Source organism: Pleurodeles waltl, chromosome 10, assembly GCF_031143425.1.
Source record: "Pleurodeles waltl isolate 20211129_DDA chromosome 10, aPleWal1.hap1.20221129, whole genome shotgun sequence".
NCBI lineage: Eukaryota > Metazoa > Chordata > Amphibia > Caudata > Salamandridae > Pleurodeles > Pleurodeles waltl.
The window spans coordinates 329,545,531-329,561,456 of NC_090449.1; the positions used below are offsets into that span (position 1 = coordinate 329,545,531).

General features: G+C 48.4%; 14 non-coding genes across 14 annotated transcripts; all 14 read left to right on the plus strand.

The window, feature by feature from the left end:
- The first annotated feature begins 154 nt into the window (after positions 1 to 154).
- On the plus strand, positions 155 to 227 carry TRNAV-AAC (transfer RNA valine (anticodon AAC)). The gene has a single exon. It is a non-coding gene; the product is annotated as a tRNA-Val (tRNA).
- A 1,336-nt stretch (positions 228 to 1,563) lies between these two features.
- On the plus strand, positions 1,564 to 1,635 carry TRNAP-UGG (transfer RNA proline (anticodon UGG)). Its single transcript has one exon. It is a non-coding gene; the product is annotated as a tRNA-Pro (tRNA).
- Positions 1,636 to 2,079: 444 nt separating this feature from the next.
- Positions 2,080 to 2,152, plus strand: TRNAV-UAC (transfer RNA valine (anticodon UAC)). Its single transcript has one exon. It is a non-coding gene; the product is annotated as a tRNA-Val (tRNA).
- Positions 2,153 to 3,673: 1,521 nt separating this feature from the next.
- Positions 3,674 to 3,746, plus strand: TRNAV-AAC (transfer RNA valine (anticodon AAC)). Its single transcript has one exon. It is a non-coding gene; the product is annotated as a tRNA-Val (tRNA).
- Positions 3,747 to 5,082: 1,336 nt separating this feature from the next.
- On the plus strand, positions 5,083 to 5,154 carry TRNAP-UGG (transfer RNA proline (anticodon UGG)). The gene has a single exon. It is a non-coding gene; the product is annotated as a tRNA-Pro (tRNA).
- A 444-nt stretch (positions 5,155 to 5,598) lies between these two features.
- TRNAV-UAC (transfer RNA valine (anticodon UAC)) lies at positions 5,599 to 5,671 on the plus strand. Its single transcript has one exon. It is a non-coding gene; the product is annotated as a tRNA-Val (tRNA).
- A 1,521-nt stretch (positions 5,672 to 7,192) lies between these two features.
- Positions 7,193 to 7,265, plus strand: TRNAV-AAC (transfer RNA valine (anticodon AAC)). The gene has a single exon. It is a non-coding gene; the product is annotated as a tRNA-Val (tRNA).
- Positions 7,266 to 8,601: 1,336 nt separating this feature from the next.
- On the plus strand, positions 8,602 to 8,673 carry TRNAP-UGG (transfer RNA proline (anticodon UGG)). Its single transcript has one exon. It is a non-coding gene; the product is annotated as a tRNA-Pro (tRNA).
- Positions 8,674 to 9,117: 444 nt separating this feature from the next.
- TRNAV-UAC (transfer RNA valine (anticodon UAC)) lies at positions 9,118 to 9,190 on the plus strand. The gene has a single exon. It is a non-coding gene; the product is annotated as a tRNA-Val (tRNA).
- Positions 9,191 to 10,711: 1,521 nt separating this feature from the next.
- TRNAV-AAC (transfer RNA valine (anticodon AAC)) lies at positions 10,712 to 10,784 on the plus strand. Its single transcript has one exon. It is a non-coding gene; the product is annotated as a tRNA-Val (tRNA).
- Positions 10,785 to 12,120: 1,336 nt separating this feature from the next.
- Positions 12,121 to 12,192, plus strand: TRNAP-UGG (transfer RNA proline (anticodon UGG)). The gene has a single exon. It is a non-coding gene; the product is annotated as a tRNA-Pro (tRNA).
- A 444-nt stretch (positions 12,193 to 12,636) lies between these two features.
- On the plus strand, positions 12,637 to 12,709 carry TRNAV-UAC (transfer RNA valine (anticodon UAC)). The gene has a single exon. It is a non-coding gene; the product is annotated as a tRNA-Val (tRNA).
- Positions 12,710 to 14,230: 1,521 nt separating this feature from the next.
- On the plus strand, positions 14,231 to 14,303 carry TRNAV-AAC (transfer RNA valine (anticodon AAC)). Its single transcript has one exon. It is a non-coding gene; the product is annotated as a tRNA-Val (tRNA).
- A 1,336-nt stretch (positions 14,304 to 15,639) lies between these two features.
- Positions 15,640 to 15,711, plus strand: TRNAP-UGG (transfer RNA proline (anticodon UGG)). The gene has a single exon. It is a non-coding gene; the product is annotated as a tRNA-Pro (tRNA).
- The last annotated feature ends 215 nt before the right edge of the window (positions 15,712 to 15,926 follow it).

Sequence of the window (15,926 nt, forward strand, 5' to 3'; positions counted from 1 at the left end):
ACTTTTCAGTACATCTGAGTGTACGCTTGCTGGCTGACAACGCTGCAATTTTCACACTTACTCCTCGCTTTGCGAGCAACTGCTGATCAAGTATAGAGGCAATCGGGCAAACATATGAGGGGAATTTTGCTCCTTCAGTCAAGCCCTCATGCTTGTTTCTGTAGTGTAGTGGTTATCACGTTCGCCTAACACGCGAAAGGTCCCCGGTTCGAGACCGGGCAGAAACAATGGGCAGTGTCTGCTTTTGTGTTTGCTCCCTAAAAGCTTAGTCTCACTCAGGGATGGCCTTTAAAAACTTGTGACCTGTGTAAAACTTGTATTACTATTGCAGGCCGGTAAAAAGTTATCGGCATCTTTGCGTAGTCGTGCATGTGCCTGGTTTCTTATTCTGTTTTTTACTTTTTTTTTTCTTGGCCATGTTATATTGTGGGGCCTTTAAACCTGTCACCTTGATAGGAACATTGCAAGCGGCAGCATCGACAAGTGCAGACTGAGGAGTCAGACCTAAACACAGACTCAGCTGTCAGGATGGCCGAGTGGTCTAAGGCGGCAGCCTCAAGAGAGCTTGATCTTCAGTTAAGCTAAGCATCCTGGTTTGCTCATGTAGTTGTGGGTTCATATCGCACTTCTGATAGGTCTATTTTCTGCCCTTAAATCTTCCTCTGCTTGCACAGCCAGCTCCCCACAACACTATCTTTGCAAGCTGCTGTAGCATATGAAAAGAAATCCACCAACCCTCCGGCTGGGCCCTCAATCAGCATTCCATGTATTTCTGGAAGGGGCATCTCAGTCACGCCTTCTGTTAGAGCTGCACCTTATCACTGTAACTACCATGCTGGTTTCAACTTAAGCAGTTGATTCCATCGTTTGAAGTGAGGCTCTCCTGCCACTTTTGGGCAGAGAAGGCACTGCCCCTGCAACAACAACAGGCAGACAAGCTCAACCTGGGTTTCCTGGTTAGGTGGGCGGAGCAGAATGGCAATGGTCCCTCCTTGTGACTTGAAATTAACATGAAGAAGACAGAGAGGCAGCTGGGAGTAGGCAGTACCCATGCACCCCTGAACACTGTCTTGCGATTTTCACCCAATTCTGAAATGAGTCGGGAGGAAAGGAGGTGATTTTCCTATCGAAGGCCATTCTGGGAATTCAGCCACCCCGCGTCTCCCAGGTGAGTGTTTCAGGCCTGTGAGGCACTCATATAAATCTCGCCTGATCAAGCACTGAGCGAGCAATTGTGCTTGAATACAAGAGGCATGCTCCTCTGGCTCAGGCGCAAGAGATGGCAGGCCCTTCAGTGCTTCTGGTCTGGAAGTCTACGGTGCAAGGGCCCAGGTCCTGCGGAGGCGTACAACTACCAGAAAGGGTCTGCTTTTCTCATCAGCGCCACAGTTCAGCTTGCTAGCATAGGGCTTCTTGACTACCTCTTGCCTTGCTAGAGGCAAAAAAAAACCCCTTGGCACAAAACATCAATTGCTATGGCACGCTTAGAAGGAGAGTCTCCAAGTGGCCCTGCTTTTTCACAAAGACACTTCAGAAGATGTTTGAAAGGCTTTTGCAGCAGCAGGCTCGTTGGTCTAGGGGTATGATTCTCGCTTTGGGTGTGAGAGGTCCCGGGTTCAAATCCCGGACGAGCCCGTGCCTTCATAGGTTCGAACTGTTTTTAAACAGGAGTATTTCTGCTTTCCACTCTTGTAAGATGCCATGGTGGAATGCATTGCATGCTTTCTACTGGTGTCGAGGCAGTTCGGCATGATGAAGGAGTGCGGGATTTCTTTCTAACTGCTTTTTTGTGTTGGAGCAGCACTTCTCGTTGGAACATGAAATGCACAGTGCTTCTCCAAAGTAATTGCAGGGCTGGTTTTGAAATCACCTCTTGGAATGAAAGTGATCCCAGTTCCTTTCTTCCAAAGGAAGAGATCCTGTCAGAAAGGCTCAGCTTTGAGCGTCATGAATATTGTCCCTTAGTCCTTGCATTCCAGTCCAAAGCATAGCCACATAAAGAAAGCAGGTGTGTCTGTTTCCAGTGCAGTGGTTCCAGTCCAATGCATAGCCACATGAAGCAAATAAGCAGGCATGTCTGTTTCTGTAGTGTAGTGGTTATCACGTTCGCCTTACACGCGAAAGGTCCCTGGTTCGAGGCCAGGCAGAAACAGCAAGTTGCTGTGCTTTATCACATTATTTGCATTTACCACCTCACCTGACAGGTAAATTGAAATTAAAGAGGCTGTGTCTATCCCTCACCATCGTGAGGTACTACGCTCCAAGGGCATCGGTCTCAACTCACCAAGAGAAGACGATACACCTTACGGCAGTCAGTTGCTCCCTTTTTGACCTTTCCATTGAAGCCTGGGCCTACTGTGGTCAAGCCAGCCAAGGAAGGAAGGTATGAGAGCGAAAATGGCTTTCCTACCTTCACCAAGAACATACACCTTGAGCAAAGAAAGGGCCAGACTTACAAGGCCCTATCGCCACCGGCACATCATCTTTAGTGACGCCCCGGTGGCACTATGTACTGTGCCGTATTTACAAGACGCCGTTCAACCACGTTTTGTGGCTTAACACCACCTTGTAAATACGGCCCCTTCACACGCAGCCCTTTCCCTGGAAGGGGCGTGCAATGGGCGTTGCTCTGGGTGGGCCACTGCAACACCATAGCATTTTGATGCTGCTCCAGTTTTACGAGTTTTTGTAAATCTGTGGCAGCGCCAAAATCCAAGCGCCATACAATGGGTGTCGTTATAGTGGAGAAACGAGCAGAAATGTTTTCATTTCTCCTCATTTTTGCTCTTTCTATGTGTGCTGCACGAACATATCGCCACTGAAGATTTCTGTTGTGCAGGAAGGTGTGCCTTCCTGAACAAAAACAATTTCCCCCTCCACGCAGCCATCCTTGTACCATGGCGCAAGGATGGCTGCGTTGGTGCTCGGCAGCTAATTTAGAGCTGGCGCAGAGGGAAGCACAGGGGTGCGCTGTATTCTACTAAATACGGCGCTTCCCTGCATTTTGAAAATGACTGAGTGCGAGGCTGCCAAATTTGGCAGAGCGTCTCACTCAGTCATCCTCTTGTAATTATGGGCCAAAAGGTCTAAAGGATAGAGGCGTTTTATGTCATGTTCGATGACGACCATGGAAATGACTCTAGTCATATTGCAGAAGAGAGAACCATGTGCATTTTCTTGCCTTGCGATGTATTCGCCCACTCTCTGCCCTCAACCCTAGGAGCAGGGTCTGAGCAGTGGTGCTTCTGTGCCCTCGCTCGTTGGTGTCCGGGTCCAAATCCCCAACACACCCTTTTTAGCAGAAAACACACAAATTTTACTCAAAATACACAAAGCTTGAAGATTCCTCATTCCACTCAAAGCATTGTTGTGCAAAATATTTTTAGCCTCAGGAGAAAAAAAGGATCACCATGCCTTGGCTTCCTTCCTGCTTGCTTTCAGTGTGCTCTGTGTGATGCTTTCACAGGCTCTGGTTTCAGGCATTTAGGCATCAGATATTTGTCTCTACCCGCAGCTGTGACTTTTCAGTACATCTGAGTGTACGCTTGCTGGCTGACAACGCTGCAATTTTCACACTTACTCCTCGCTTTGCGAGCAACTGCTGATCAAGTATAGAGGCAATCGGGCAAACATATGAGGGGAATTTTGCTCCTTCAGTCAAGCCCTCATGCTTGTTTCTGTAGTGTAGTGGTTATCACGTTCGCCTAACACGCGAAAGGTCCCCGGTTCGAGACCGGGCAGAAACAATGGGCAGTGTCTGCTTTTGTGTTTGCTCCCTAAAAGCTTAGTCTCACTCAGGGATGGCCTTTAAAAACTTGTGACCTGTGTAAAACTTGTATTACTATTGCAGGCCGGTAAAAAGTTATCTGCATCTTTGCGTAGTCGTGCATGTGCCTGGTTTCTTATTCTGTTTTTTACTTTTTTTTTTCTTGGCCATGTTATATTGTGGGGCCTTTAAACCTGTCACCTTGATAGGAACATTGCAAGCGGCAGCATCGACAAGTGCAGACTGAGGAGTCAGACCTAAACACAGACTCAGCTGTCAGGATGGCCGAGTGGTCTAAGGCGGCAGCCTCAAGAGAGCTTGATCTTCAGTTAAGCTAAGCATCCTGGTTTGCTCATGTAGTTGTGGGTTCATATCGCACTTCTGATAGGTCTATTTTCTGCCCTTAAATCTTCCTCTGCTTGCACAGCCAGCTCCCCACAACACTATCTTTGCAAGCTGCTGTAGCATATGAAAAGAAATCCACCAACCCTCCGGCTGGGCCCTCAATCAGCATTCCATGTATTTCTGGAAGGGGCATCTCAGTCACGCCTTCTGTTAGAGCTGCACCTTATCACTGTAACTACCATGCTGGTTTCTACTTAAGCAGTTGATTCCATCGTTTGAAGTGAGGCTCTCCTGCCACTTTTGGGCAGAGAAGGCACTGCCCCTGCAACAACAACAGGCAGACAAGCTCAACCTGGGTTTCCTGGTTAGGTGGGCGGAGCAGAATGGCAATGGTCCCTCCTTGTGACTTGAAATTAACATGAAGAAGACAGAGAGGCAGCTGGGAGTAGGCAGTACCCATGCACCCCTGAACACTGTCTTGCGATTTTCACCCAATTCTGAAATGAGTCGGGAGGAAAGGAGGTGATTTTCCTATCGAAGGCCATTCTGGGAATTCAGCCACCCCGCGTCTCCCAGGTGAGTGTTTCAGGCCTGTGAGGCACTCATATAAATCTCGCCTGATCGAGCACTGAGCGAGCAAGTGTGCTTGAATACAAGAGGCATGCTCCTCTGGCTCAGGCGCAAGAGATGGCAGGCCCTTCAGTGCTTCTGGTCTGGAAGTCTACGGTGCAAGGGCCCAGGTCCTGCGGAGGCGTACAACTACCAGAAAGGGTCTGCTTTTCTCATCAGCGCCACAGTTCAGCTTGCTAGCATAGGGCTTCTTGACTACCTCTTGCCTTGCTAGAGGCAAAAAAAAAACCCTTGGCACAAAACATCAATTGCTATGGCACGCTTAGAAGGAGAGTCTCCAAGTGGCCCTGCTTTTTCACAAAGACTCTTCAGAAGATGTTTGAAAGGCTTTTGCAGCATCAGGCTCGTTGGTCTAGGGGTATGATTCTCGCTTTGGGTGTGAGAGGTCCCGGGTTCAAATCCCGGACGAGCCCGTGCCTTCATAGGTTCGATCTGTTTTTAAACAGGAGTATTTCTGCTTTCCACTCTTGTAAGATGCCATGGTGGAATGCATTGCATGCTTTCTACTGGTGTCGAGGCAGTTCGGCATGATGAAGGAGTGCGGGATTTCTTTCTAACTGCTTTTTTGTGTTGGAGCAGCACTTCTCGTTGGAACATGAAATGCACAGTGCTTCTCCAAAGTAATTGCAGGGCTGGTTTTGAAATCACCTCTTGGAATGAAAGTGATCCCAGTTCCTTTCTTCCAAAGGAAGAGATCCTGTCAGAAAGGCTCAGCTTTGAGCGTCATGAATATTGTCCCTTAGTCCTTGCATTCCAGTCCAAAGCATAGCCACATAAAGAAAGCAGGTGTGTCTGTTTCCAGTGCAGTGGTTCCAGTCCAATGCATAGCCACATGAAGCAAATAAGCAGGCATGTCTGTTTCTGTAGTGTAGTGGTTATCACGTTCGCCTTACACGCGAAAGGTCCCTGGTTCGAGGCCAGGCAGAAACAGCAAGTTGCTGTGCTTTATCACATTATTTGCATTTACCACCTCACCTGACAGGTAAATTGAAATTAAAGAGGCTGTGTCTATCCCTCACCATCGTGAGGTACTACGCTCCAAGGGCATCGGTCTCAACTCACCAAGAGAAGACGATACACCTTACGGCAGTCAGTTGCTCCCTTTTTGACCTTTCCATTGAAGCCTGGGCCTACTGTGGTCAAGCCAGCCAAGGAAGGAAGGTATGAGAGCGAAAATGGCTTTCCTACCTTCACCAAGAACATACACCTTGAGCAAAGAAAGGGCCAGACTTACAAGGCCCTATCGCCACCGGCACATCATCTTTAGTGACGCCCCGGTGGCACTATGTACTGTGCCGTATTTACAAGACGCCGTTCAACCACGTTTTGTGGCTTAACACCACCTTGTAAATACGGCCCCTTCACACGCAGCCCTTTCCCTGGAAGGGGCGTGCAATGGGCGTTGCTCTGGGTGGGCCACTGCAACACCATAGCATTTTGATGCTGCTCCAGTTTTACGAGTTTTTGTAAATCTGTGGCAGCGCCAAAATCCAAGCGCCATACAATGGGTGTCGTTATAGTGGAGAAACGAGCAGAAATGTTTTCATTTCTCCTCATTTTTGCTCTTTCTATGTGTGCTGCACGAACATATCGCCACTGAAGATTTCTGTTGTGCAGGAAGGTGTGCCTTCCTGAACAAAAACAATTTCCCCCTCCACGCAGCCATCCTTGTACCATGGCGCAAGGATGGCTGCGTTGGTGCTCGGCAGCTAATTTAGAGCTGGCGCAGAGGGAAGCACAGGGGTGCGCTGTATTCTACTAAATACGGCGCTTCCCTGCATTTTGAAAATGACTGAGTGCGAGGCTGCCAAATTTGGCAGAGCGTCTCACTCAGTCATCCTCTTGTAATTATGGGCCAAAAGGTCTAAAGGATAGAGGCGTTTTATGTCATGTTCGATGACGACCATGGAAATGACTCTAGTCATATTGCAGAAGAGAGAACCATGTGCATTTTCTTGCCTTGCGATGTATTCGCCCACTCTCTGCCCTCAACCCTAGGAGCAGGGTCTGAGCAGTGGTGCTTCTGTGCCCTCGCTCGTTGGTGTCCGGGTCCAAATCCCCAACACACCCTTTTTAGCAGAAAACACACAAATTTTACTCAAAATACACAAAGCTTGAAGATTCCTCATTCCACTCAAAGCATTGTTGTGCAAAATATTTTTAGCCTCAGGAGAAAAAAAGGATCACCATGCCTTGGCTTCCTTCCTGCTTGCTTTCAGTGTGCTCTGTGTGATGCTTTCACAGGCTCTGGTTTCAGGCATTTAGGCATCAGATATTTGTCTCTACCCGCAGCTGTGACTTTTCAGTACATCTGAGTGTACGCTTGCTGGCTGACAACGCTGCAATTTTCACACTTACTCCTCGCTTTGCGAGCAACTGCTGATCAAGTATAGAGGCAATCGGGCAAACATATGAGGGGAATTTTGCTCCTTCAGTCAAGCCCTCATGCTTGTTTCTGTAGTGTAGTGGTTATCACGTTCGCCTAACACGCGAAAGGTCCCCGGTTCGAGACCGGGCAGAAACAATGGGCAGTGTCTGCTTTTGTGTTTGCTCCCTAAAAGCTTAGTCTCACTCAGGGATGGCCTTTAAAAACTTGTGACCTGTGTAAAACTTGTATTACTATTGCAGGCCGGTAAAAAGTTATCTGCATCTTTGCGTAGTCGTGCATGTGCCTGGTTTCTTATTCTGTTTTTTACTTTTTTTTTTCTTGGCCATGTTAAATTGTGGGGCCTTTAAACCTGTCACCTTGATAGGAACATTGCAAGCGGCAGCATCGACAAGTGCAGACTGAGGAGTCAGACCTAAACACAGACTCAGCTGTCAGGATGGCCGAGTGGTCTAAGGCGGCAGCCTCAAGAGAGCTTGATCTTCAGTTAAGCTAAGCATCCTGGTTTGCTCATGTAGTTGTGGGTTCATATCGCACTTCTGATAGGTCTATTTTCTGCCCTTAAATCTTCCTCTGCTTGCACAGCCAGCTCCCCACAACACTATCTTTGCAAGCTGCTGTAGCATATGAAAAGAAATCCACCAACCCTCCGGCTGGGCCCTCAATCAGCATTCCATGTATTTCTGGAAGGGGCATCTCAGTCACGCCTTCTGTTAGAGCTGCACCTTATCACTGTAACTACCATGCTGGTTTCTACTTAAGCAGTTGATTCCATCGTTTGAAGTGAGGCTCTCCTGCCACTTTTGGGCAGAGAAGGCACTGCCCCTGCAACAACAACAGGCAGACAAGCTCAACCTGGGTTTCCTGGTTAGGTGGGCGGAGCAGAATGGCAATGGTCCCTCCTTGTGACTTGAAATTAACATGAAGAAGACAGAGAGGCAGCTGGGAGTAGGCAGTACCCATGCACCCCTGAACACTGTCTTGCGATTTTCACCCAATTCTGAAATGAGTCGGGAGGAAAGGAGGTGATTTTCCTATCGAAGGCCATTCTGGGAATTCAGCCACCCCGCGTCTCCCAGGTGAGTGTTTCAGGCCTGTGAGGCACTCATATAAATCTCGCCTGATCGAGCACTGAGCGAGCAATTGTGCTTGAATACAAGAGGCATGCTCCTCTGGCTCAGGCGCAAGAGATGGCAGGCCCTTCAGTGCTTCTGGTCTGGAAGTCTACGGTGCAAGGGCCCAGGTCCTGCGGAGGCGTACAACTACCAGAAAGGGTCTGCTTTTCTCATCAGCGCCACAGTTCAGCTTGCTAGCATAGGGCTTCTTGACTACCTCTTGCCTTGCTAGAGGCAAAAAAAAAACCCTTGGCACAAAACATCAATTGCTATGGCACGCTTAGAAGGAGAGTCTCCAAGTGGCCCTGCTTTTTCACAAAGACACTTCAGAAGATGTTTGAAAGGCTTTTGCAGCAGCAGGCTCGTTGGTCTAGGGGTATGATTCTCGCTTTGGGTGTGAGAGGTCCCGGGTTCAAATCCCGGACGAGCCCGTGCCTTCATAGGTTCGATCTGTTTTTAAACAGGAGTATTTCTGCTTTCCACTCTTGTAAGATGCCATGGTGGAATGCATTGCATGCTTTCTACTGGTGTCGAGGCAGTTCGGCATGATGAAGGAGTGCGGGATTTCTTTCTAACTGCTTTTTTGTGTTGGAGCAGCACTTCTCGTTGGAACATGAAATGCACAGTGCTTCTCCAAAGTAATTGCAGGGCTGGTTTTGAAATCACCTCTTGGAATGAAAGTGATCCCAGTTCCTTTCTTCCAAAGGAAGAGATCCTGTCAGAAAGGCTCAGCTTTGAGCGTCATGAATATTGTCCCTTAGTCCTTGCATTCCAGTCCAAAGCATAGCCACATAAAGAAAGCAGGTGTGTCTGTTTCCAGTGCAGTGGTTCCAGTCCAATGCATAGCCACATGAAGCAAATACGCAGGCATGTCTGTTTCTGTAGTGTAGTGGTTATCACGTTCGCCTTACACGCGAAAGGTCCCTGGTTCGAGGCCAGGCAGAAACAGCAAGTTGCTGTGCTTTATCACATTATTTGCATTTACCACCTCACCTGACAGGTAAATTGAAATTAAAGAGGCTGTGTCTATCCCTCACCATCGTGAGGTACTACGCTCCAAGGGCATCGGTCTCAACTCACCAAGAGAAGACGATACACCTTACGGCAGTCAGTTGCTCCCTTTTTGACCTTTCCATTGAAGCCTGGGCCTACTGTGGTCAAGCCAGCCAAGGAAGGAAGGTATGAGAGCGAAAATGGCTTTCCTACCTTCACCAAGAACATACACCTTGAGCAAAGAAAGGGCCAGACTTACAAGGCCCTATCGCCACCGGCACATCATCTTTAGTGACGCCCCGGTGGCACTATGTACTGTGCCGTATTTACAAGACGCCGTTCAACCACGTTTTGTGGCTTAACACCACCTTGTAAATACGGCCCCTTCACACGCAGCCCTTTCCCTGGAAGGGGCGTGCAATGGGCGTTGCTCTGGGTGGGCCACTGCAACACCATAGCATTTTGATGCTGCTCCAGTTTTACGAGTTTTTGTAAATCTGTGGCAGCGCCAAAATCCAAGCGCCATACAATGGGTGTCGTTATAGTGGAGAAACGAGCAGAAATGTTTTCATTTCTCCTCATTTTTGCTCTTTCTATGTGTGCTGCACGAACATATCGCCACTGAAGATTTCTGTTGTGCAGGAAGGTGTACCTTCCTGAACAAAAACAATTTCCCCCTCCACGCAGCCATCCTTGTACCATGGCGCAAGGATGGCTGCGTTGGTGCTCGGCAGCTAATTTAGAGCTGGCGCAGAGGGAAGCACAGGGGTGCGCTGTATTCTACTAAATACGGCGCTTCCCTGCATTTTGAAAATGACTGAGTGCGAGGCTGCCAAATTTGGCAGAGCGTCTCACTCAGTCATCCTCTTGTAATTATGGGCCAAAAGGTCTAAAGGATAGAGGCGTTTTATGTCATGTTCGATGACGACCATGGAAATGACTCTAGTCATATTGCAGAAGAGAGAACCATGTGCATTTTCTTGCCTTGCGATGTATTCGCCCACTCTCTGCCCTCAACCCTAGGAGCAGGGTCTGAGCAGTGGTGCTTCTGTGCCCTCGCTCGTTGGTGTCCGGGTCCAAATCCCCAACACACCCTTTTTAGCAGAAAACACACAAATTTTACTCAAAATACACAAAGCTTGAAGATTCCTCATTCCACTCAAAGCATTGTTGTGCAAAATATTTTTAGCCTCAGGAGAAAAAAAGGATCACCATGCCTTGGCTTCCTTCCTGCTTGCTTTCAGTGTGCTCTGTGTGATGCTTTCACAGGCTCTGGTTTCAGGCATTTAGGCATCAGATATTTGTCTCTACCCGCAGCTGTGACTTTTCAGTACATCTGAGTGTACGCTTGCTGGCTGACAACGCTGCAATTTTCACACTTACTCCTCGCTTTGCGAGCAACTGCTGATCAAGTATAGAGGCAATCGGGCAAACATATGAGGGGAATTTTGCTCCTTCAGTCAAGCCCTCATGCTTGTTTCTGTAGTGTAGTGGTTATCACGTTCGCCTAACACGTGAAAGGTCCCCGGTTCGAGACCGGGCAGAAACAATGGGCAGTGTCTGCTTTTGTGTTTGCTCCCTAAAAGCTTAGTCTCACTCAGGGATGGCCTTTAAAAACTTGTGACCTGTGTAAAACTTGTATTACTATTGCAGGCCGGTAAAAAGTTATCTGCATCTTTGCGTAGTCGTGCATGTGCCTGGTTTCTTATTCTGTTTTTTACTTTTTTTTTTCTTGGCCATGTTATATTGTGGGGCCTTTAAACCTGTCACCTTGATAGGAACATTGCAAGCGGCAGCATCGACAAGTGCAGACTGAGGAGTCAGACCTAAACACAGACTCAGCTGTCAGGATGGCCGAGTGGTCTAAGGCGGCAGCCTCAAGAGAGCTTGATCTTCAGTTAAGCTAAGCATCCTGGTTTGCTCATGTAGTTGTGGGTTCATATCGCACTTCTGATAGGTCTATTTTCTGCCCTTAAATCTTCCTCTGCTTGCACAGCCAGCTCCCCACAACACTATCTTTGCAAGCTGCTGTAGCATATGAAAAGAAATCCACCAACCCTCCGGCTGGGCCCTCAATCAGCATTCCATGTATTTCTGGAAGGGGCATCTCAGTCACGCCTTCTGTTAGAGCTGCACCTTATCACTGTAACTACCATGCTGGTTTCTACTTAAGCAGTTGATTCCATCGTTTGAAGTGAGGCTCTCCTGCCACTTTTGGGCAGAGAAGGCACTGCCCCTGCAACAACAACAGGCAGACAAGCTCAACCTGGGTTTCCTGGTTAGGTGGGCGGAGCAGAATGGCAATGGTCCCTCCTTGTGACTTGAAATTAACATGAAGAAGACAGAGAGGCAGCTGGGAGTAGGCAGTACCCATGCACCCCTGAACACTGTCTTGCGATTTTCACCCAATTCTGAAATGAGTCGGGAGGAAAGGAGGTGATTTTCCTATCGAAGGCCATTCTGGGAATTCAGCCACCCCGCGTCTCCCAGGTGAGTGTTTCAGGCCTGTGAGGCACTCATATAAATCTCGCCTGATCGAGCACTGAGCGAGCAATTGTGCTTGAATACAAGAGGCATGCTCCTCTGGCTCAGGCGCAAGAGATGGCAGGCCCTTCAGTGCTTCTGGTCTGGAAGTCTACGGTGCAAGGGCCCAGGTCCTGCGGAGGCGTACAACTACCAGAAAGGGTCTGCTTTTCTCATCAGCGCCACAGTTCAGCTTGCTAGCATAGGGCTTCTTGACTACCTCTTGCCTTGCTAGAGGCAAAAAAAAACCCCTTGGCACAAAACATCAATTGCTATGGCACGCTTAGAAGGAGAGTCTCCAAGTGGCCCTGCTTTTTCACAAAGACACTTCAGAAGATGTTTGAAAGGCTTTTGCAGCAGCAGGCTCGTTGGTCTAGGGGTATGATTCTCGCTTTGGGTGTGAGAGGTCCCGGGTTCAAATCCCGGACGAGCCCGTGCCTTCATAGGTTCGATCTGTTTTTAAACAGGAGTATTTCTGCTTTCCACTCTTGTAAGATGCCATGGTGGAATGCATTGCATGCTTTCTACTGGTGTCGAGGCAGTTCGGCATGATGAAGGAGTGCGGGATTTCTTTCTAACTGCTTTTTTGTGTTGGAGCAGCACTTCTCGTTGGAACATGAAATGCACAGTGCTTCTCCAAAGTAATTGCAGGGCTGGTTTTGAAATCACCTCTTGGAATGAAAGTGATCCCAGTTCCTTTCTTCCAAAGGAAGAGATCCTGTCAGAAAGGCTCAGCTTTGAGCGTCATGAATATTGTCCCTTAGTCCTTGCATTCCAGTCCAAAGCATAGCCACATAAAGAAAGCAGGTGTGTCTGTTTCCAGTGCAGTGGTTCCAGTCCAATGCATAGCCACATGAAGCAAATAAGCAGGCATGTCTGTTTCTGTAGTGTAGTGGTTATCACGTTCGCCTTACACGCGAAAGGTCCCTGGTTCGAGGCCAGGCAGAAACAGCAAGTTGCTGTGCTTTATCACATTATTTGCATTTACCACCTCACCTGACAGGTAAATTGAAATTAAAGAGGCTGTGTCTATCCCTCACCATCGTGAGGTACTACGCTCCAAGGGCATCGGTCTCAACTCACCAAGAGAAGACGATACACCTTACGGCAGTCAGTTGCTCCCTTTTTGACCTTTCCATTGAAGCCTGGGCCTACTGTGGTCAAGCCAGCCAAGGAAGGAAGGTATGAGAGCGAAAATGGCTTTCCTACCTTCACCAAGAACATACACCTTGAGCAAAGAAAGGGCCAGACTTACAAGGCCCTATCGCCACCGGCACATCATCTTTAGTGACGCCCCGGTGGCACTATGTACTGTGCCGTATTTACAAGACGCCGTTCAACCACGTTTTGTGGCTTAACACCACCTTGTAAATACGGCCCCTTCACACGCAGCCCTTTCCCTGGAAGGGGCGTGCAATGGGCGTTGCTCTGGGTGGGCCACTGCAACACCATAGCATTTTGATGCTGCTCCAGTTTTACGAGTTTTTGTAAATCTGTGGCAGCGCCAAAATCCAAGCGCCATACAATGGGTGTCGTTATAGTGGAGAAACGAGCAGAAATGTTTTCATTTCTCCTCATTTTTGCTCTTTCTATGTGTGCTGCACGAACATATCGCCACTGAAGATTTCTGTTGTGCAGGAAGGTGTGCCTTCCTGAACAAAAACAATTTCCCCCTCCACGCAGCCATCCTTGTACCATGGCGCAAGGATGGCTGCGTTGGTGCTCGGCAGCTAATTTAGAGCTGGCGCAGAGGGAAGCACAGGGGTGCGCTGTATTCTACTAAATACGGCGCTTCCCTGCATTTTGAAAATGACTGAGTGCGAGGCTGCCAAATTTGGCAGAGCGTCTCACTCAGTCATCCTCTTGTAATTATGGGCCAAAAGGTCTAAAGGATAGAGGCGTTTTATGTCATGTTCGATGACGACCATGGAAATGACTCTAGTCATATTGCAGAAGAGAGAACCATGTGCATTTTCTTGCCTTGCGATGTATTCGCCCACTCTCTGCCCTCAACCCTAGGAGCAGGGTCTGAGCAGTGGTGCTTCTGTGCCCTCGCTCGTTGGTGTCCGGGTCCAAATCCCCAACACACCCTTTTTAGCAGAAAACACACAAATTTTACTCAAAATACACAAAGCTTGAAGATTCCTCATTCCACTCAAAGCATTGTTGTGCAAAATATTTTTAGCCTCAGGAGAAAAAAAGGATCACCATGCCTTGGCTTCCTTCCTGCTTGCTTTCAGTGTGCTCTGTGTGATGCTTTCACAGGCTCTGGTTTCAGGCATTTAGGCATCAGATATTTGTCTCTACCCGCAGCTGTGACTTTTCAGTACATCTGAGTGTACGCTTGCTGGCTGACAACGCTGCAATTTTCACACTTACTCCTCGCTTTGCGAGCAACTGCTGATCAAGTATAGAGGCAATCGGGCAAACATATGAGGGGAATTTTGCTCCTTCAGTCAAGCCCTCATGCTTGTTTCTGTAGTGTAGTGGTTATCACGTTCGCCTAACACGCGAAAGGTCCCCGGTTTGAGACCGGGCAGAAACAATGGGCAGTGTCTGCTTTTGTGTTTGCTCCCTAAAAGCTTAGTCTCACTCAGGGATGGCCTTTAAAAACTTGTGACCTGTGTAAAACTTGTATTACTATTGCAGGCCGGTAAAAAGTTATCTGCATCTTTGCGTAGTCGTGCATGTGCCTGGTTTCTTATTCTGTTTTTTACTTTTTTTTTTCTTGGCCATGTTATATTGTGGGGCCTTTAAACCTGTCACCTTGATAGGAACATTGCAAGCGGCAGCATCGACAAGTGCAGACTGAGGAGTCAGACCTAAACACAGACTCAGCTGTCAGGATGGCCGAGTGGTCTAAGGCGGCAGCCTCAAGAGAGCTTGATCTTCAGTTAAGCTAAGCATCCTGGTTTGCTCATGTAGTTGTGGGTTCATATCGCACTTCTGATAGGTCTATTTTCTGCCCTTAAATCTTCCTCTGCTTGCACAGCCAGCTCCCCACAACACTATCTTTGCAAGCTGCTGTAGCATATGAAAAGAAATCCACCAACCCTCCGGCTGGGCCCTCAATCAGCATTCCATGTATTTCTGGAAGGGGCATCTCAGTCACGCCTTCTGTTAGAGCTGCACCTTATCACTGTAACTACCATGCTGGTTTCTACTTAAGCAGTTGATTCCATCGTTTGAAGTGAGGCTCTCCTGCCACTTTTGGGCAGAGAAGGCACTGCCCCTGCAACAACAACAGGCAGACAAGCTCAACCTGGGTTTCCTGGTTAGGTGGGCGGAGCAGAATGGCAATGGTCCCTCCTTGTGACTTGAAATTAACATGAAGAAGACAGAGAGGCAGCTGGGAGTAGGCAGTACCCATGCACCCCTGAACACTGTCTTGCGATTTTCACCCAATTCTGAAATGAGTCGGGAGGAAAGGAGGTGATTTTCCTATCGAAGGCCATTCTGGGAATTCAGCCACCCCGCGTCTCCCAGGTGAGTGTTTCAGGCCTGTGAGGCACTCATATAAATCTCGCCTGATCGAGCACTGAGCGAGCAATTGTGCTTGAATACAAGAGGCATGCTCCTCTGGCTCAGGCGCAAGAGATGGCAGGCCCTTCAGTGCTTCTGGTCTGGAAGTCTACGGTGCAAGGGCCCAGGTCCTGCGGAGGCGTACAACTACCAGAAAGGGTCTGCTTTTCTCATCAGCGCCACAGTTCAGCTTGCTAGCATAGGGCTTCTTGACTACCTCTTGCCTTGCTAGAGGCAAAAAAAAAACCCTTGGCACAAAACATCAATTGCTATGGCACACTTAGAAGGAGAGTCTCCAAGTGGCCCTGCTTTTTCACAAAGACACTTCAGAAGATGTTTGAAAGGCTTTTGCAGCAGCAGGCTCGTTGGTCTAGGGGTATGATTCTCGCTTTGGGTGTGAGAGGTCCCGGGTTCAAATCCTGGACGAGCCCGTGCCTTCATAGGTTTGATCTGTTTTTAAACAGGAGTATTTCTGCTTTCCACTCTTGTAAGATGCCATGGTGGAATGCATTGCATGCTTTCTACTGGTGTCGAGGCAGTTCGGCATGATGAAGGAGTGCGGGATTTCTTTCTAACTGCTTTTTTGTGTTGGAGCAGCACTTCTCGTTGGAACATGAAATGCACAGTGCTTCTCCAAAGTAATTGC